Genomic DNA, 22,987 nt, shown 5'->3' with positions numbered 1-22,987 from the left:
ACCAGCCTCACAAATCCCGACGACCTCCCATGGCGGATGAAAAGAAAGATGAGGGGGAAGGAGATCCTATCAAAATCTTGCTCGAAGAAGCCCTCGAGCGACAAAGGAACACGATGATGGAAATCTTTGCCCAGATCCTTGAGCGGCTACCCAGGGGTGACGCATCGGCTTCCAACAGCTACTCTGGAAATGCCACACCGTTTAAGGTACAAGTTAATTTTGAAATCCCCATATTTGAGGATCAGATAGACACAGATGTCGCTGATAAATGGTTAAATCTGCTAGAGGGTTATTTTTTTGTTCATGATTTTTCCAGTCGGGAAAATATTATTTTTGATCTTCTCAAAGCAGTGCCCCACGTTAAGGACTGGCGGGAAGCCTACTGTGAGTAGAAGGATGAAAGTACATGCTCACTATTTTCAGCCGCACCCACTTGGAATTCATTTCAGGATGCCATCAAGGACCAATGCTACCCTGTCGGAAGCTATGAGGATCAATACATAAAGTGGACCATGATGCGGTAGGGAAGGGACCAAGACATGCCGAAGTTTACCAATATTTTCCATACCCTTCGCACAAATTTGGGTATCAAGGATTCAGAGTAGCATTTGGTACTCAAATACGATGGCTGCCTGCACAAGTACATCCAGGAAGAAATAGAATTCCTAAACATCTCCTCGCTCGGCATGGCATATCGATATGTCATCAAGGTCAAGCAAAAGTTTAAACAGAAGAAGCAAGACTTTGGATTTGCAAATCTGAAGCAAGGGAAAGGTGCCCCCAAACCGCAGAACAAAGGACAAAGCCAAGTCAGGGCAGCCCAAGACAACCCGACAAAGTTGCAAGCAAAGAACAGCGTCGCAAAGCCGAAAAAGGACACGGGAAAGTGGTGTGAGTTCCATAAGAGCTCCACTCCCAACACAAGTGAGTGTTGGGCCAAGCAGTCACTGGTGGCTGAGCTAGAGGTTTCAGAATCAGATGCATGTTCTGACTCCGAGTCAGAACCCGACAAGGGGAATGATAAAGGGAAGCAAATTATTGATGCGGAGCCCAACACCACCATTGCCACCACGAAGATCCAGAAGGAGGAACCCGAAGATCCAGAGGAGGAGGAGCATCTCTTCCATTCCTATATTTATTGGGATTTGTTTAACCCCTCAAAACCCTCATCGCATTATTATTCCCATCACAATGACTTATAGTGGAAATCCTTCACAAAGCATACATGAATCATCCCTTTCGCTCATCACACTTCACCTTGATCAAAGGGCGAAGGCTGATTTATCATGAATGAATGAGAACGATGCAAGTAAGTCCTCCATTGCATTGCAAATTGCCAATCGAACAGCCCCAAAGCCATATATAAAGAGCACATAAGTATTCCGGACCCGATGGCCATATTAACAAAGGTATATTATGTTTTGGATATGGGACGAATCACTCATCGCTATCTGTGGGGTCCGAAATCTATTTATATGGTGCGTCCTAAGCACCGGGGCCTGCCGATGATTATAAAACTAGGCGCATTAATTTTCAAGTTTGGCCTTATGGCCAGATACATAGGTTTTTCGCTTATATCCTTGTGTTTTGGGAAAAGTATTGAAGTCGGTGTTTTCCAAAGGGAAGGGTAACATTGCGGACCCAAATGGAATTATGAACCTTAACATATATGTGTTTTGGGTCCACAGCCCCATTGTATATCGCATATCAACGGGAGCCCAGGTCTTATGCACATATGCATTGCGATCTGTTGGACCCGAAGGTATTATCAATTATATTTCGTACATGTTTCGGATCTGGGGCTATATCGCACATTGCTATCGGCCTTGTCCCAAAGCTTATATATATATAGTGCGCCTTTGTCTGCCAGACCCATCGACAATTGTGAATCTGGGAAAATAATATTTCAAGTCCGATCGGGTTTCCCTGTGTATTTCTTTGTTTTCGAAAGATATTAAGGGTGGGGTTTTTTCAAAGGAAATCCGACAAGGGTGGTGTTGCATGTAATGTGCCATCGGGATGTGCCATTGTGACTCGTTCGTGGCACGATTTTTGGCTAAACTAGGGGCCATTTTCTTTCATGATAACTCCTTTTGATTTCGCAGTGCCTTATTATTATTTTTTGAAGTTTCAATGATGGCGAAAGTTGTTCTTAAGCATTTCTGTCATATTTTACAATGACAGCGAATACGAATTATCTCTGCAAGCGAGTTTTAGTGGATCTAGCTGTAGATGAAGGCGTTGTATGTCAGGATGACACCTCTGTGCCACCCGTGTCGATATTGCAAAACACACTTTGCTAAAGGGGAGACAGACCGCCATAGTGCCTAATGAAGGCACTCCTGTAGTTCAGTGGAAGCGTTCAGGACAACGCTAATCCACCAAGATGTCATCATCACAAGATACATTACGAAGCATGCCAGATGTGGGGATGATGGGAGAATCTTCAGTTTCTTTCAAAAAAAAGATAGAGAATGATAGCCACTCCTCACAGGTGCTAAGAAATGATACACATTCCTCCCTTGTTCTAAGGAAATCCATCCATTTCCCCAAGAAGGGGAACGCTCCACCAAGGGTGACCTTAGCTTGTCAGCAGTTTCACCAGCCTTTCGCATCTGTACATACAGATCTATGTAATGACAAGAGGGAACTGAAAGGTCATGGAAGGCCAAGGGTCGTTCACAGCCGCATAAGTTTTACCTCTGAAGAAAGGAGAAGGGCTTTTTGGCTCGGAGAAGGACAATTTTGATTTATTGTGAATAAAGGGGATTGTTTGGTTCAAGGAGGAGCCATAGTTTTAGAATCATTGTATTGTTTTGGATCAGAGTGTTGTTACTGGCATGACTGAAATGTGATTTGTATTTATGCATATTGATAACTTACAGTTCACTATTAGTCTTGTTAAATTGAAAGTGATTTAGTTTCATGTTTAACTTGTGAATGGTCTTTGATTTGAAACTAAGTTAGACATCAATTTCAAGTTTTAATTTCATAGAAGAATGTGGATTCCTATATGAGTGATTGGATTGCAATTTATCTTTAATACAGTCTTGTTTAGCTGTGAATTCAGTGATTGATTCATTTGGACTTGAATCTATGTATGATATTTAACCTTCTTTATCACGCTCTTGCTAAACATATATATGATGTTTAAAACTCTGTATTATGCTCTTGCAGGATAGATTAGGATAGTTAGGACTAGATTAGAGTAATTAGAAGTAGTATAGATAGGATTTAACACATAGAGGTTAGTTGTTTTATTTTGTTGATTTAATTGAAGTCTTCCTCCCGGAAGCAATCTTTCGACATGTTCAAACAGTTTACGGGGTCCCTTAAAACCCGTCAGAGCTAGCCATTCCAAACGAAAGCAAGTCTAATTGGGGTTTGCGATCGGGTTAGTTCCCCTTGTTGGCATAGCGAACATTAGCCATGTCAACAAATTGGCACTAGAAGGAGGGCCTGAACCGCCATCCCCAGCTTTTCAAGATTTCATCTATAAGTTCCATGCATGGATTCAAAAGGATTAATGTATGGATCGTAAAGGTTGGAGAGATCATGCCACACATTTTAAAGAGCTTCATTTTGAAGAAACAGAGACCCCTATAAGTCCTGTTTCTGGGTCACCCAAAGAAGAGAGACTGTGGGGGTATCCTGTCACTCAGGAACAACCAGTCAGAGGACTTACTCGGGCTTACTCTCATTCCCTCTCTTAGCTTCCCATATTTCACTCTTTACCTCCGAGAACTAAGAGAAAGCCAAGGATTTTTACCTTGAGCGAAGATACATCTGCAGCCACTTCTCTCGAAGATATTGTGCTAGAATCCTTGTAAAGTATCGACACCCCTTGGGAATAAATTCCTGAGGATTCCCCTTCTAAAGGTAACTCCTCGCTTGATTTTGAGAATCCTAACATCTCCCACTGCAACTAAGGCGACTCAAGATGGCAAACTCCCATCTAAGAATAGAAAAACTGTCTACCCTATCCCATTTATAACATTGACTACAATATTGTAGATGATTTCAAGAATTATAGGGCTAATATCACATATTTTGATTTGTTAAAACTAATGCAGCAAAGAGATTTGCTGCCAAAAGCTATGAACAAGCGAAACTGCAAAAACCCCACTACCCAAGCAGCCAAACCAAGAAACTAGTGGCCAGACCTGTCAGTACCTCCAGCATAACCCAAATACCATCAGCTATGGAAGCCACTATGTCTAAAATGACTCAAAAGCCCCAAGATGTCAATGTAGCCATGATAGGGAGGAAATCAAAATCTACGACTCCACCCTTCCTTATCACATTTGAAATCTTCAACATGAATGTGCACAATTGCTTGGTAGACTCTGGCGCCTCATCCACAGTTATGCCTTATGCTATTGCTAAGATACTTTTGGCAATACTCGATAAAACTGAAACTCGAATTATGCAGTTGGATAGAACGAATGTGAGAGTTATTGGGGAGCTGAAAGATGTGGTGATTCGGATGGCTACCAAATCTCAATACACTCAAGTCATTGATATAGTGGTAGTGGATGTACCCGAGGCTTATGGAATGCTGCTTAGTAGGAATTGGTCATCAAATCTAAATGGATATTTCTCAACTGATTGGTCCCATATTTTGTTGCCTTAGAGGGGAAAAGGTGATATGATGAGATTGGATCGGGAAAGATTTATGAAATATGTGGTAACAGAACTAAACATCCCCAATGAACTTGTAATGTTCTCTAAATCTATCCTTGGGAATTATAGTTTTGATATTTATGCCACGAAAACCTATTTCGGAGAATGCCCTGCAAAAATAGTTGAGAAGATTCTGACAAACACACAGTTGGAAGAAAGAATCAATCACCCCCATAATCCAACCAATGAACTATCCTATACTATAGGAGATGATAGGATTAATTTCGTAGATAATAGTTCAATTGATGTAGCATTAGATTATACATTTTGGGCACTCTATTTTGATAGCTTTAATTGTCTTGAAGGTGTAGACGCTGGAAACATTCTCATCAACTCGCAAGAGAACCAACATCTAATGGCTGGCCGGTTGGTGGTCGCATACACCAACAAAACGACATAATATGAAGGATTGCAACGGGGCCTGAAAGGGCCCATTGATGTGAAAGTGAAAAATTGTATAGTTGGTGATTCCTTGATAATTGTACGCTGGGTAAAAAAAAAGATACACTGCAATCTTCCACACTTGATGAGGTACCAACATGAGGTATGGAGTTTAATTGAAAATTTCGATTCTTTCAATGTCACATACATACCTCGAAAGTATAACCATGAGGTTGATCTGATGGCTGCTACAACTGCGAAAATTTTGCCTAATCTTAGATTGAATAAGAATAAATTTTATGTTGAGTTGATTTTCAAATCATCCGTAACTAATAACATCTCAAATTGGTAGGCATTCGAAAGGGATAATCAAATCCTTGAGTTCCTCCATTGTGAAAGAACACTCAGAAATGCAGCCATTAACAAAAAGGAGCATGAAAAACTTATAAATGGAAGTGAAGACGAGGTGATATCTTTCATTGAGAAATTTATTTATTTTTCATCTCTCATGAGTGAGCCAACAGGTAAGCACACAAAATTACAACACTCATGGCTGAGCCCATTCCAAGTTGTGGAAAAAATTGGTCATGGAATTTACAAATTGAAAACCTTACAGGGAGAAACTGAAAAACTCCCTGTTAATGGCCAGCATCTCAAGAGATACTTCCAGTAGCCACCACATGGTGGTTACCTCCTGAGTAGGTTAGAGTTCATTTCATTTTTCTGTTAGTTTAGTTGTATTTATGTCCTTTCTTTTGTTTTCTGCCAAGTCTATTTTCCTGCTATTTTGAATTACATTCCTTTTCAGCCAACTGATTGTAAGTCCTCCAGTCTCGTTCTACCTTTCATATTTGCCCTCATTCACTACTTTCGGCCTTTCCCTTCCTCATTAACTTGCTGATGATTTTTTTATTCCTGAATCCATCATTTCCCCACAAATCAAACAAACTTTCTATCAGCCCATGAGCACTTGAGAATCTGCAGTGGAATGCAAACCAAAACCCCTCATTGGCATCTATTGGGAACTATGTGAGATCTTTTGATAACTTGGATATCTGGAGCATGTAGGGGCATCTTTATAAAACTAAAAATGTGTAACTACAACTAGACTTGCATGGAGGAACGCTGCATTTTGAATAAATCCCACTCAGACCTAGCCTATACTTTCTTGTAAGGTTTATAGTCATTCTCCATTGGTCCCATCCACCACACTAAATGGTCCAATACATGTTACTCACAAGTAAACCTCCTTTCATGGGCTAAGCTCACTATCTCATAGCTTGTGGCAAATATAATTGTGCTCTAGTCCTTGTGCCTGGAACTGGAAGGACTTATCTAAAAAGAAATGAAATGTCAAGTCCTTGTGCCAATCTGGAAAGACAAGTTGTCTGGGAAGTCGGTTAGAGTAAGGACTATTGCTAGGCTCAAAGTATTGGTTGACACAACAAGCCCAACCTTGCTTAAGCGGTTTAAAAATATAGCATGATCCATGACTACGCTCCATTCAATCAATGAAAATATAGCACTAAAATTCTCATATAAAGTGCAAGATAAACATATCTACATCAAGCTTGATGAGCAATAAAGAGCTGAGGTACACACCTAAACAGGTATGGATAGACTAGTGACGGCCCCAAAGGGATTTTGAAAGTGGGAAACAGGTAAAGGAAGGTCAATAAACCCCATAATACTACCATTGGAGAATGCTTGTCAAAATCATATCAGTGAGTAGAAGCTATTTGTCTCTATCCCTCCTGAAGCAATTAATGTTTAAGTGGAACCCATGCTTGTCCATCAATATAGGTTGCATTTCAAGTTTATCTTAACATCCTGATGTTTTATTGATCTAAAGGTTATTTGGAAATAGAGATAACTGGTTCACCCAACGGTTCACCATTTGTTGTGGCCACAACTATCACCCCATTAAAACATGCTCTGATAGCAAATTTTCAATGGGTCCCGTATAAGTCCGATCTTTCATCTCTCCGAATGATCTATTTCATCCCAGTAATTTTAACTCTATGAAGAGCCAAATCTTCCATTCACAAATGGGTAAGGCCCTTTAACAAATCCTTCGCTTAAGCCCTCCATTCCTATATTTATTGGGATTTATTTAACCCCTCAAAACCCTCATCGCATTATTATGCCCGTCACAATGCCTTATAGTGGAAATCCTTCACAAAGCATACATGAATCATCTCTTTCGCTCATCACACTTTGCCTTGATCAAAGGGTGAAGGCTGGTTTATCATGAATGAATGAGAGAGATGCAAGTAAGTCCTCCATCGCATCGCAAATCACCAACTAGCCAAGCCCCAAAGCCATATATAAAGGGTGAATAAGTATTCCGAACCTGACGGCCATATTAACAGAGGTATATTATGTTTCAGATCTGGGACCAATTGCTCATCACTATCAGTGAGGTCCAAAATCTATGCATATGGTGCATGCTAACCACCCGGACCCGCCAATGATTATAAAATCGGGCACATTAAATTTCAATTCTGGCCTTATGGTCAGATACACAGGTTTTTCGCTTATACCCTTGTGTTTCGGGAAAAGTATTGAAGTTGGGGTTTTCCAAAGGGAAGGGTAACATTGTGGACCCGAAGGGATTTATGAACCTTAACATATATGTGTTTCAGGTCCGCAGCCCCATCGCATATCGCATATCGGCAGGAGCTCGGGTCTTATGCACATATGCATCGCGATCTGCTAGACTTGAAGGTATTATCAATTATATTTCATATATGTTTAGGATCTGGGGCTATATCGCACATCGCTATCGGCCTTGTCCCAAAGCTTATATATATAGCACGCCTCTGTCTGCCAGACCTACCAACAATTATGAATCTAGGCATATAATATTTCAAGTCCCGACTCGAGTTTCCTTGTGTATTTCTTTGTTTTCGAAAGATATTGAGGGCGGGGATTTTTCAAAGGAAATCCAATAAGGGTGATGTTGCGTGTAATGTCTCATTAGGATATTCCATTGCGACTCGTTCGCGACACAATTTTTGGCTAAACCAAGGGCCATTTTCTTTCACGATAGCTCCTTTTTATTTCATAGTGCCTTATCAATTTTTTTTAAAGTTTCGATGATGGCGAAAGCTGTTCTTGAGCGTTTCTATCATATTTTACAATCACATCTAATACAAATTATCTCTACAGGTGAGTTTGAGTGGATCGGCCGCAGATGAAGGCGTTGTATGTCAGGATGACACCTCTGTGCCACCAGTGTCGGTATTGCAAAACACACTTTGCTAAAGGGGAGACGGACTGCCATAGTGCCTAATGAAGGCGCTCCTGTAGTTCAGTGGAAGCGTTCAGGACAACACTAATCCACCAAGATGTCATCATCACAAGATACATTACGAAGCATGCCAAATGTGGGGATGATGGGAGAATCTTCAGTTTCTTTCAAAGAAAAGATAGAGAATGATAGTCACTCCTCGTAGGTGCTAAGAAATGATACATAGTCCTCCCTTGTTCCAAGGAGACCAATCCATTTCCCCAAGAAGGAGAATGCTCCACCAAGGGTGACCTCAGCTTGTCGGTAGTTTCACCAACCTTTCGCATCTGTACATATGGATCTGTGTAACGACAAGAGGGAACTGAAAGGTCATGGAAAGCTGAGGGTTGTTCACGACCACATAAGTATTACCTCTGAAGAAAGGAGAAGGGATTTTTGGCTTGGAGAAGAACAGTTTTGATTTATTGTGAATAAAGGGGACTGTTTGGTTCAAGGAGGAGCCATAGTTTCAGACTCATTGTATTGTTTTGGATCAGAGTGTTGTTATTGGCATGAATGTAAATGTGATTTGTATTTATGCATATTGATGACTTATAGTTCACTATTAGTCTTGTTAAATTGAATGTGATTCAGTTTCATGTTTAACTTGTGAACGATATTTGATTTGAAACTAAGTTAAACATCAGTTGCAAGTTTTAATTTCATAGAAGAATGTGGATTCCTATATGAGTGATTGGATTGCAATTTATCTTTAATACAGTCTTGTTTAGCTGTGAATTCAGTGATTGATTCATTTGGACTTGAATCTATGTATGATATTTAACCTTCTTTATCACGCTCCTGCTGAACATATATATGATGTTTAAAACTCTGTATTATGCTCTTGCAGGATAGATTAGGATAGTTAGGACTAGATTAGAGTAATTAGAAGTAGTATAGATAGGATTTAACACATAGAGGTTAGTTGTTTTATTTTGTTGATTTAATTGAAGTCTTCCTCCCGGAAGCAATCTTTCGACATGTTCAAACAGTTTACGGGGTCCCTTTAAACCCGTCAGAGCTAGCCATTCCAAATGAAAGCAAGTCTAATTGGGGTTTGCGATCGGGTTAGTTCCCCTTGTTGTCGTAGCGAACATTAGCCATGTCAATAGTGGGCAAAGGGCTCCCCACTACAATTCATCGTTGACAGTGGGAGCCAAAAGAACCTCATTTCAGCAGAGGTCGTGAAGTGGCTGGGCTTACCAACCATAGCACATCCACAACCGTACACCATCAGGTGGCTTCACCAAGGACGGGATCTTTGCATGAGCTAGCAATGTCGCCTTCCATACAACATCAAAACCTTTATGGATGAGGTATTGTGTGACATTTCTCCCCTTGAAGTTTGTGATATATTATTAGGACAACCATACTTGTGGAAGCAACATGCTGTGTATGAATCAAGGCCCCGTGCTATTATTGTTACTTTGGGAAACAAGTTGTACAGGATATCGAAGGTAGCACCACCTACCACCATCTCTTTGGTTACCGCAAAACAATGCAGTAAGCTCATTTTCAAAATCGGGAAATTTGTTTTCCTGATGATACGACCTCAAGGAAAGAAGAAGATGGTGGCCACGACCTTTAGACAGGGCCCCTCTGCACGACAACTATAGATGGACAAGGTCATGGAGGAGTACGAGGACATCTTCACCTCCTCCGTAGGGGTTCCTCTACATTTTTCAGGTTAAGCACTCCATTGATCTGACCCCAGGTGCGTCGCTGCCCAATGGACCAATCTATTGGTGCTCCATTTTGGAGAATGATGAAATCAAGAGGTAGATTCAAGAGCTGCTGCAGAAAGGTCACATCCGTCCGAGTTCATCGCCCTATGGGAGCCCGATCATGTTGGTACAGAAGAAGGATTGGACTTGGAGACTCTGTATTGACTATCGGGTCCTGAACAAGATCACTGTCTATAATAGGTACCCAATCCCACGAATTGATGACCTCTTGAACCAACTAAAGGAGGAAAAATATTTTAGCAAGATTGGTTTGAAGTCAGGGTATCACCAGGTACCAATCGAACCCTCCGATGTGTGGAAGACTACCTTCAAAGCCAAGGAGGGCCTTTTTGAATGGTTGGTTATGCCTTTTGGATTGATGAATGCTCTTGCAACCTTCATGAGGCTAATGGATGACATCTTGTAGCCATTCACCAACTCATTTGTAGTGGTATACTTGGATGACATCCTGATCTTCAGCCAGAGTTGGGAAGAGCACCTCCGCCACATCCGACAGGTTCTCCAAACATTGCGACAACACAAGTTATGTGCCAATTTGGAGAAATGCACGTTTGGCATGACCCAAGTTCAGTATCAAGGATACATTATTGGTGAACAAGGGGTGCATGTGGATCCAGCCAAGATTTGAGTCATTCGGGATTGGCCATCTCCAACCACTCTGATAGAGCTTCGCAGCTTTCTAGGTCTTGCCAACTTCTACCACAGGTTCGTGTTGGGATTTTCTCATATCACTTGGCCCTTGAGTCAAGTCACCGAGGGAGGAGAAAAAGCAAAATTCTTTTGGTCTGAATCTCAACAGAAGGCATTCACAGAGTTGAAAGATTGCCTCTGCTTGGCACCAGTGCTTGCATTACTAGGCTTTCAACAACCATTTTAGGTCGAGCCAGATGCCTCTGACTACGTTATTAGGGCGGTCCTTACTCAACATGGGCATCCGGTGGCATATCATAGTGAGACACTTTCAGACATATTCCGGAAGTATCCCACTTATGAAAAAGAGATGAATTCCATTGTGCAGGCCTGTCGACAATGGAAGCATTACATTTTGGGGAAGGAAACAATCATGCACATAGCCCACCAACCACTGCAGTTCATATAAACCCAAGGGAAATTGCAGAATGATCGCCATTAGAAGTGGTCCACATACCTGCAACAGTTCCATTTGAATATCAAGTATAAGAAGGGAAACACCAATAATGTTGCAGATTTCCTCAGTCGACCATTGATCATGGTGTTAACCACCGTGCTCAACTCTTGTGGGCACAAGACTTCTGATTGACCACTTCTCTACAAACGCGATCAAGAATTCAGCCACACATACCAGACACTCTTGGAGGGTCAACATGTTCCAGATTTTCACCTCCAAGATGCCATGTTATGCCACTTGGGTCACCTTTGTGTTCCTTCAAGCGAGTGTGCCAAGATGATTTGGGAAGCACACTATAGTTGGGCTGTTGGGCATTTCGGGGTTGAGAAAATGGTGGCAGTACTGCAGAAGTATTTCTATTGTCCGAATCTTCGCCAGGATGTTGGGAAGTACATTAGATCATGCACTGCCTGCGGCATTGCTACACCAACCATCAAGTAGCAAGGCCTCTATACCCTGTTGACTACCCTTAGTCAACCTTGGGAATCCATGTCCATGGATTACATTTCAGGCCTTCCTTCCACTAAGCATGGAAATGACTGTGTTTTTGTGGTCGTCAACAGGTTCTGGAAGATGGCAATTATGGCGGCATGCAAAAAGAATATCATAGCAGAAGCCACTGCTAACCCTTCTTTGAACGAGTGTGGGTACACTTTGGGATCCCACAGTCTATCATATTATATCGGGATAGCAGGTTCCTCAGTACATTTTGGTCCAATCTCTGGTCGATGCTTGACACCAAACTCACTATGTCCACAATCTTCCATCCTCAAACTGATGGCTAGGCAGAGGTTGTCAACAGGATGATCGTACACATTCTGCACATGTACAACTCAGAGCATCTAGGGGATGAGAGCCTACCCTATGTTCAACACATCTACAACCGAGCTCTTCACAGCTTGACTGGCCACAACCCTTTTCAGGTGGGCTTGGGATTCCAGCCACTATGTCCCATTGATGTGGCCATGCCATTTGCTGCTACTCACGCAGATTCGGCTCATGTCCAGTCCAAAACAGATAAGGCAAACAACTTCATTGAGCACATCCAACATATTTTCCAGCATGTCCATGACATTCTACAGAAATCAAATGCCAAGTACAAGTAGCAACATGATCAACATCAGGTGCCACACAAGTTTAAGGTGGGCGAAAAAGTCTGGTTGCATTTGCAAAAGGAACGCCTTACTAAAGCCTATCAGAAACTCATACCACTTTGATATGGTCCTTACACCATTACGAAGGTTGTGGGAGACAATGCATTTGAGCTCAGCATTCCCCCATTCCTTGGCTTGCACCCAGTGTTCAATGTGGACCTCCTTCGGCCATAATTTCCACCATTACTAGACACATCCGACATTGTAGAACAGCTCACACCCATAGAGTTAAATCTAGATTGCATGGAACAAGTTACAATTGATTGGATGATGGACACATAGATCAAGCATGTTAGAGCCTAAATCTACCTCAGGCTGAGAAAGGTAGGATCTAGGATAACATCAAACCATGCTTAACCTGGTAGCTAGCCCTCCCAGGTCGGGAGAGGGCTCTCTCCTTGTCAATATTAGCAAAATATGATCAATGAGGGCTTGAGATGACTGATATGAACACTGATCTTAGGCTAGGTCTGTGTGCAAAAGAGCTTGATTGAAATTTAATGATGTTTTGTTGGCTCAAATGTGAAAGGCAGATTTGGGCTTGGGGAATGAGGCTCAGTTTTGTAGAGATCTCTATGGGGCAAGGTAGGAATGTGATTTGGTACTTAAAATTGAGTGATATGGAGAGGTTTTAGAAAGATTAGGAGTTGAAAAGGGCATGAAAAATTCAAGGATCCTTTTCAAACAACTAAAAACATAGATAACTAAGTAAACCCTAGGTAGAGCACTACACTTTCAATGTATTCTACATTTATCCTTGTTTGATTTAGTTAAGATGAAATAAAGAGAGATATGGCATACATAAAACAAATGTAGACTTACAATTACAGAAGAAAACACAATACCAAAGCAAGATGCCACATGAATCCCACAAAGTGCTGCAAACCACTGGTCTATTCCTTAGCAAAATTGTTGAAATGAGTATATAATAAGCTCCAAGCTTTCCCAAAAGTCCAACCATGCTAATGGCTGAAAAATCACAAGATATAGGAAAGCAATAACTCATCCTAGCCTCTAGGGGTCGAGCTGATATGTTTAGGAGTTGTTCCAACCAATTCTAAACTGAGAACTAAAAAGTACGCAGTGGAACAGCTTGCCTCTAAAAACTTGGGAACTAATTCATTCAGTTGCAAACTACTTTTTGATGGATGAATCTACCTCTATGAGTGAAAATTTAGCATAATTACATCAAGATCCATCAAATTACATTAAATTATATCATGAGTTTGAAAATAATAAGGAGAAAAGTCAAACTGTCAAGAAACTAGGCGGAAAACAGAGTATTTTTGGTCAAACTGAGCAAAATTTCCCCAATGCACCGTGCTGATTTCCCTATGCGTAGCGTCTGTTTGTAGCCACTTTTGGAGACCTTCTCGGTGTCCAAATTTTCTCCAAGTGTGCTTGTTGGAAAGGTATACCTGTCTACTTTCTAGAACAAGTGGAATTTTTTAATTTGGCTTCCATTTGTCTCTTCAAAATTGAGTTCTCCCGACACTGCTTCCTGTGTGTCAAAAAAGGGGCAGAAAGGTCATTTTTGGGTGTTTTTGACCTTTTTGGGGGCTCAAAACCTGTCAAAATTTCTTGGCCATTGGTAGGCATGCATATTTTTCCATGAAAAATCCAAAAATTCTAATTTTTCATCAAAAGGAGTCCCCCATCAAAAGCGAGCGCCAGGTGGCACGGCGCATTGGGCAGAAAAACCTGTGTTTTGGCCCAAAAATTCCAAAAATGCAAAAAGTGTCCCAAATTTTTGAAATTTGGGCTGAGTGTTCTCCATCAAGTGCTGTGTTGGGCCAAGGAAGCCTCAGCCAATATCTGAAGTCTATCTTGCTCCTTTCGCCTCCTCGATGCCCTTTTCAACTTTGCCTTCAAGTTTCTGATTCTTGCCTTGTAACTTTTATTTCTTGCCATGTAATGGTAGGCCATGTGCCTCAACATTGTTTTCTCCTTGTTGGCCTTCTCTAGCAACTTTTCCAAATGGATATTAGCTCTCTCAAGCCAAGACTCACGATTAGCATTGATTTCTTGCTCAAGTGTTGTGAGCTTCACTTTCCTCCTTTTAGCAGCTTGCTGGTTTTCTCGTATGTTTTGAAGCTCCATAATGGTTTGTTGGTCCTCTAGTTGCTTGTTTCTTTGCTCAAGGTATTTGATTATCCACTTGGATATTTCTAGGTTGAGGGACAAAGCATTTTCCGCCTGTTTCTCCTGAATGATCTTTCTGAAATTTGAGCTTTGTGGGCCCAAATCAGTGTCATCCTCTTGAATGAGAATGAAATCCGTCTCCTGCTCTCCTGAAGGTCCCTCATCATGTAATGGCTGCTTGCCCTTGTCTTGAACCTACTCTGTTGATGGAGGAAGCGAGACCCCTTCAATCCTGGGTGGAGATAATACTTGCTTTACTGCTGCAAACAACCATCTAGTGCCCTTTTGATAGGTGACAAACACCGGCACACTAGAGGCCTGCGTCTCATGACTCTCCTACTGATGTGAAGGTCCACCTATCTCATGAAAAACTTCTAGAGGTAGTTGAGGAGCTGCGAAGACCTCATGAGAAATGAAATCCTCCCATGAGATATTCTGCAAACCAAGCTGATGCATGACCACAATTTTGATGAGTGCAAAATGATATATATTGTTGTACTACTGTTGAGGAGTCTTCCTTTGCACTAAGGTGCTCATCTTCTCGATGTTCCGGCAAATAAAGTAGGGGAGATTCATCATTCTCACCCTGGTAAAGTGCATCAACAATCTGATGTGATAAGAATATAGGCGAGAAAATCAACCCTCACAGCTGAAATACTTAATTATGAGTTTCATCAAGGGAGCATATGAGTCTTTCAGGTACCGAAAGGCAAAAACTCTGCTGAGTTGTCTCAAATAACCAGGCTTGATGTATGGCTCATAATGTTCCCTGTCAATTTGTTGCCTTTTATTCCACTGCTCTCCGACATTAGGAATGCCAGTTGCTAGAGAAATAGACTCTGGTGTCAAGGTGAATGTCACACTTGCAAGAGTGACTTGTCCATTATGTAGATGAAGTACAAACAACCTGGCCAATTCATGATGGTACTGGACTCTAGCAACCATCTCGCAGAACTGATAACAGGATTGGTGTTGGAAGCATGTGATAGCAAGAGGGCAGGCCTCCAGCTCGGCAAGTGAAGTAGGCTCCTCTCGTATATGTTTTCCACCCTTGTGAGGTCTCCTTGGTGCATGCATTTTTGTAGGAGAGTCATTGTGTCTCTTCATCTCGGTCATAGGAAGGATCAGATTCCATGTTTGCTAATGTATGAGTTTTCTTGATGAGTATGAAGAGATTTATGGTGTTTTTAGTTTTCTGCCACCAAGGGTGAGAATGTATGAGGGACTATGGAGGGAGAGGGTATGAGGGGTTTTGGGAATGTTATGACAAGTTTTTTTGGGGAATGGAAGGGTTTTAGGGACAGGTTTTAGGCTATGGGATAGCAATTAGGGTTTGGGGATTTTGTAGCTAGGGTTTGGGATAATGGGAATTGGGGATAGGGGTGAATGATTTTTAGGAATATGGGAATTAGGGAATGAGTGGATGAAACTGGAAAATAAATGGAGGAGTCAAAGAGTGAGGGAGTGGTAGAGTGGACTTGGCAGCAAAAATACAAATGCAAACCCTAGGCAATTGTTTTTGAGCAAAAATTGCAAGGAGGTAGGGTTTGAGTTTTATCTCACTAAGCCACCATAAAATTTAAGAAAATCTCATTCACTAGCAAGGGAAGAAGGCTTGACTTACTTGCACACCATAGAATTGAGCGAATTTGGAAATTTGAGAGGGTTTACAGGTGAAATCGGGCTTACAGCTCTATGCACCGCACCACAAACCCAATGCGTCGCGCCTGTTATATGTGTCACACTAGTGTATTTTTTACACTGTGGAGGTTATCCCAATGCGTCGTGCCACTTTTATGCGTCGCACCTCTCACCCAATGCACCGCGCCCACGAATTTTCACAGTTTTGCTGCAATTTTGCTCCCTTTGTTCAACACTGCCTTCTCTTGCTCAATCTTTCTTCTTTGAATGCAAATGAGCTCTTTGAATCATGAAAAATGATTTATATACAAGATATTTTGATTTTTCATTCATAAAACCCACTTTTGTAATGTTTGCATTGAGACTTACTTTTAAACTCTGTTTTTTGGGCAGTTTACTTTATTTTGCCTTTGATGAACTGAATGATTTGATTTTTGTTTTCCTTGCAGGGGATGGAGCTGCTGAAGCTTGACAAGGTGACCAAGGTTGCCACTGAAGTTAGTTACATATGAGAGAACTGAAATTACATCAATTTATACAATAAAAACCTAAAATACTCTTGTTTTTCCTAAAAACATGGTTTTGAGGAAAAATACATTTCTGAGCAAGTGATTATGAAATTTATTGGTACTGGAACTTTATTCAACCTTCTCATGCACCTGCTGACCGTTATTGGACATTTTGAAGACCTTTTTGATGAAACCATAGACCTAATGAAACTGAAACCTTAGAAATTACTCTTGCAAATTTAAAGACAAAAAGTGACTGCAGATGATCTTGATGAATGAAAATGGGCCAGCAGCTAAAGGACATGAGGGAAAATGTACAACAAGCCACTACCGTCAGATGATCCATGCTCCTAATGGAATGCAGCTGACTGAGCGAGACACCTAATATGCAACGCAACAAGAGAATTTGATCACTGACGGAGGGATGAAGATATGGACACTAACAAAGCACACTCGCTAGCAGAATATCCAACTGTATCGAGTTGTCAAAGCAGGCCAACTCTTTCACTAGGGAAAGTGGCTCACCAGGGACCAAGTTCAGCAGAAGTTTCCTCATCTCATGGAGGAACTCAACACAATGGGGACCATTGCTTTCTAAGGGGGGAGGAATGATCCAAGTGGATATTGGTGGCCACCTGCCAATTCCACTTGGACCCCCAACATTGCTTCTTTCAGTTTTTGAGTTTCCTTAATTGTAGCACAATTTACTATTTTTAGCAGTTTTTCGTGTCCTAAACTTCTGGAGCCGTTTTGAGGCCCTAAACGACGTTTTTTTGCGAAATCTACCGCCAATGATTTTGTATCTAAAATTGCCTTTTCCGTCGTAGTCCTCGGAGAGATATTTCCAACGGGTTATCATGCACGTCAAATGGAGATAAGATGACCAAGTCGTGACACCGGGAAGTTGGCTGTCCAACTCACCCCAATGGGGCCCATCAACTCTTGGTGTTACATCTCCTCAGGTTAGGGTTTTTGTTGTTTAGGGTTTGCTCTTATTGTTCAATAATAAAAAGGCCCTCGAGCCTCATTGCAACGCAGTTTTGAGGCATGTAGCCACCACATCTCTTCTCAGAGATAAGCTACCATCGCCCTAGTTGGTTTATTTGCATTTCTGTTTGTAAGCATATTTCAGTGTTTTACATTAATGAAATGAAGTATTATTTTCGCTGCATCTCTGTGTTTATGGTTATCTATGTAATTTGTTGTGTTCCTGTTTAAATCCAGATCACTTACAGGGAAATTCACCATAGTACCCAAAAAAAAAGATATAGCCTTATGAATATAACCTCTTCATAGATTAATATAATATATTTTTAATATTATTGACAATCATTTATTAATATATTTTTTTGTTGGTCTAATCCACGGGGATTTGAACTTTGAATCTCATGTTTTACATATTACTTCATAACAAGGCGATCGCCAATTGAGTCACACCCCATGGGAATCATTTATTAATATATTATTATATAGTACATTTTTTAATTATTTTTTTAATGATTAGTTTTTTCTTTAGGGAATATGAGGTTTGAGGAGACTGACATGCCTAAATTGTGGCTTGGGGCATCTAAACCATCAAAATCACTAAGGGATTGCATACAACCTGAGCCACACTAGCCCTTAGCATGAGTGGATTTTTTCCCATGAATTTTTGAACCAGTGACCTTTACATTATGGAGTGCTTAACAGAACACCCTCTCACCCTTTACTCTATACGTTGTGAAATTTATTATTAGTTTTTAATATATATATATCTTAATTAATAAATTTTTAATACATATTTAAAACTTTCTAATTAAGCATTATGAAAACAAAATATTCACGCATATTTACACATTCTAAGTGTTCAAACAAAAATAAATACATACTACTATATTCTCATATAATTATCCAAATGGGAATGTTGAGGGAATGGTGAGTTTCAGATGGTGATGTTATTGGTGTTGGTATTGGTGCAGCAGGTGTTGGTGTTGTGTAGATTGTATCTATACATGACCAACGAAAGATATCAATTTTACTGGTTTATACTTGGGTCTGCACAATTTTCATTCATCGTGTATTGGTTGGTTGGCTGGGGGTATCTCTGAGTATGGCAGTGTATGGAGTGGTGTGGTCTATCTTACATGTTGTGTTCATTATTTAGTTCAGTCACTAGTGTTGCTTGGAGTAGCTTCAGGGGTTCCTGGTACATCCTTCCAGTATTCTGAAAGGCCAAATGATGACAAGGATGTAGGGGTTGTAGTGTTGTGCTTTCTTTGCTTGAAGCTCATCACTTTTCCTATGTTTCCAATTGGTTTACATGGGCATGTAGTCATCTGTCATAATGATGGGGTGTAGGGTACTTTTTTTTATTGGTTAAGATAATTGTGATGGTAGTTTTCACATATGCAGGCATATCATATCTACTTCATTGGTGTCTTGACCAAGCTACCATGGTTTAGATTTCGTGCATTGGTATAAAGTTATATTGCTTTGACTGTAAGAGTATTTTATTACTTACATTGTTATGTAAATGTACATATAAAGCCTCCATTATATAGTAATTGAGGAGATCCGGTGTCGGATAAGGATAACTATGACAATAGGGAAAATGCAAGTCCCTATGTCAGCTTACAACTCACCATACTTAGCTCTTAGGGAAATGAAGTGTTGGAAAAACCAACTCTAACACCCCCCCTTAAGTGAAACACAAGGAGTAACTAAAGAAGAAAGAAAACAAAGAGTGCACCTCGATAACGAGGCTTGATAAGGCACCCATGTACAAACTCTTATAAGAGAGAAAGAGAGAAAAACCCATAGAAAAAATCCTCCCTAAAAGAGAGAAAGATGCCAATGGTAAAATTATCATGGAGCTGAAATTGTAGATCCCATAATAATCAACGGAATGGCAAGAGCATAGGCCTGCTCCAAAGAAGAAGTATGGAATGTTGAAGTACCAAAAGCTATGAAGATGAGAGTCATGAAACCTCAAAGAGGTCGGTCAAACTCTGAATTAGGATTGTAGTGAGGCACAAGGGCGACAAAAACTGTCAACTTCTCCAAAACGCTTAAGAGAAAATAGGCGTCAGTAAAGAACCAGGACAAGGCTTCAAAAAGAAGCAACACCATCAACCAAAAACCAAACAATGAGGAATTTAAGTATGACAAATGTCGTACAACAATACTCCTAGAGTTGTTTGAACGTTGTCATCATCACACAAAAAATGACAACTGTCAACAAGGAAATGACAACCATAAATGTCACCATCTAATTGCCCCCCCAAAACACAATTGCGGGAACAATGGGAATCAACAATGAACAACTAATGCAACACAACGATATGAAGAAGTCAAGCATTGGTTGAAATGACACCATGAACATCCATCGATCCATCCACAGTCAATCCTAATGGTTGGCACTGATCCACAATTCATTCTCTGACGTCTCTTCTATAACGATATGAATGTTGGACTACAAATTGACCAAGAATATTGGAACCTGGATGGTTTTATTTGATGAGGATGTGGAGATGCCTCGATATTTGTTTTTACTGATTCAAAGTTGGGTGCCACAACATTTTCATCTGGAAGCACCTCATAGTTGGATGTAGGTGATGAGGTAGTAGCAGGATCATATCCAAGACATGAGCTTGATGTCTACACTACATCGTTAATAGGAGCAATAATTCCATGTCCATTCTTTCCCAATTCCTCCTCTAGTACATCCCATTTTTCTAAAAAATCGGGATTGAATACCAATAGTATTCTTTTAAATACTGGGTGTGATAAAGGCATATGATGCATCATGATCATTAGCTTCAATCTTCTGACAATCAACATCATCAAGTGTGGAAGAAGAAGAGCCTTGCTCATCAACTGTCTCCATCTCAAATTTCTTAAGAAAACTAACCTCCAATTCAAATTGTTGCTTAGAATCTTCCAACTTTTGAATGACCTCATCCATCTCAATCAACTGTTGTGACAAAGTTGATGTTGTTCCAACATTTTTTATTTTAAGCAATCAATCTCCATAATGTGTTGATTGTTTTACTCTTCTAGTTTCTTCTTTAAATTCGAATTATAAAAAAGATTAAACTTCCTCCCGCAAGTCATCAAGGAGATCAATCTTCTCTTAAAATTCATCTGCAAGCATCCGGAGATATTTTCCCATGGTTGATTCCAAATGATCAACCTTCTAGATTTTCTTAGCTATGGAAGTTTGCAACTTATTTTTAAGAGTTGCATTCTCTGCTTACAAAACAGATACCACTGATTGTAACTAAAGGACTTCTTTACAAAGTTCATCTATTTCCTTCTTCTCACGGAGCTCCTGCAATCTTTTACCTGTCTTGAAAATACCAAGATGGAAAAACAAAAATTTCTACAAAAAAAATAAAAATAAAATCATGGACAACAACAATAAATTTACACTTCAAAGCAAATCATATCACTCCATCTAGCTTTGCATGATTAGCCAACAAGGAAGCTTTCCAAAACCACCAACCATGGACATATGGAGATTATCCAAATCCTTAGAAATTAATATTCTTGCAACAGTTGTTTCATTTTTATTTTCCAGGTATGATAATTGTAAGGAGTAAGTAACTCTATTATCCTTAACTCTGCCATAATATCAAAATTCAAAATTTACAACTACTATTGAATGCCAAAAATTTTGCCCAAATTCCTTTTACCAAGTGAAAAAAATTGCCAAGAATTTTTGGTAGAAAAATGCAAGTAATATTTCCCAAGATTCTCCTTTTACCCCAATCAATAATTTTTTCCCAATTTTCCTTTTAACCCAAAAAAAAGTGCTCACTTCTTCTTTTAACTCGGGGAAAAAACTTTAATTGTAAACAATTTTTTAACTATAATTTTTCTTCCCCAAAGAGGGCAAATTAAAATGAGAAACAAAGGGAAAACCTTGTTAATTTTCCTTTCTATTCAAGGTGCTTTTCTCCCTTTCTTTAAATACACCTTTTTTTATTATGCCTTCTTTTTTATGTGGACTAGAAAAATGCCTTTCTCCATTTTTTTTAAATGTGGGCAAATTATAAACGGTCTTTCTCCCCTTTTTGAAAAAATTATGTGGGCAGATTAAAAAAAATGAAAGAACCTTGCCAGTTTTCCAATTTATTTCTACATGCTTTTCTCCCTTCTTATTAAAATATTAATGTGGGGAAATCATTTATGGAAAAACCTTGTCATAATTTCTTTATGTGGCACTTTGATAGCTTACAATATATTGTTGAATGAGATGTTGAACACGACATCCTCCACAGTCTTCCCATGTTGTTTCAACTAGCTCGTCTGATCAACTTATATGTTGTGATAACCAGACACTGTGACCCCGCTAGCTGCAAATGAAACAACTTCAAGACTGGTAAGTGATACAAGCAAACTACCGTATACGCCACCTTTTGGTATGTCCCACTCATATAAAATTTAAAGAAACTGGCAGCCACTATATTTCCACATTAGATCGAAACTATTATCCCTCATATATATTTGGAATAAAAATTCTGAGAACACACTAAAATAGAGACCCCATTCAGATTATTAAAAAAAATAAAAAAACTCCAAAAATGAATTTAGCAAGGTAGGAATTGCCTGTTTTGGTACCATTTAAGAGTATTTTATTACTCACATTGTTATGTAAATGTATATAGAAATGCTCCATTAGATAGTAATAGAGGAGGTCTAGTGTCAGATAAGGATAACTACGAAAATAGGGCAAATGCAAGTCCCTATGTGAGCTTACAACTCACCATAATAGGCTCATAGGGAAATGAAGCATTAGAAAACCAACTTTAACATTGACCACATATCTAAGAGGTTTTCTCCCCTCACTATTGATATTGGTTTTAAGGTTTTTCTTGATTCTTTTGGCTACTGACCTTGTGATGCTTGACTAGAATTTTTCCAATGGGGGTTTTCGATGTAATTGGTAGGGACTCTCAATACTCCCACAGATTATTATCTGATTCTCTAGGTTTGTTATATCATCTTGTGGCAGTGACATTAGGCTATAGGTTATTTTTCCTGCATTGGTGGTGTTCTTAGCAGGGAATTTTCTATTTAATTCTCTACCTAAGTTTCTTTATTCATTTTGTTGATATGGTGGATGGAATACACTAGTTTCCTTACTATTCTGACACTGGATCGATATTTGTTATCCTCTGATGATTAGACATAATTTTTGAATTTCCTTTCCTCCAACATCTCATTGGTTGAATGTTGCCACTATCTTCTGATGGCAAGGGGTGGTAATTCTCTTCATGGGAGTATTGACTGATATCCGTTTCTTATAAGTG

This window comes from Pinus tabuliformis, chromosome X (genome assembly GCF_031772625.1).
Source record: "Pinus tabuliformis cultivar Carrire ecotype Pingquan chromosome X, CPIR1, whole genome shotgun sequence".
Classification (NCBI taxonomy): Eukaryota; Viridiplantae; Streptophyta; class Pinopsida; order Pinales; family Pinaceae; genus Pinus; species Pinus tabuliformis.
Note: the sequence above shows the minus strand (reverse complement) of the source record.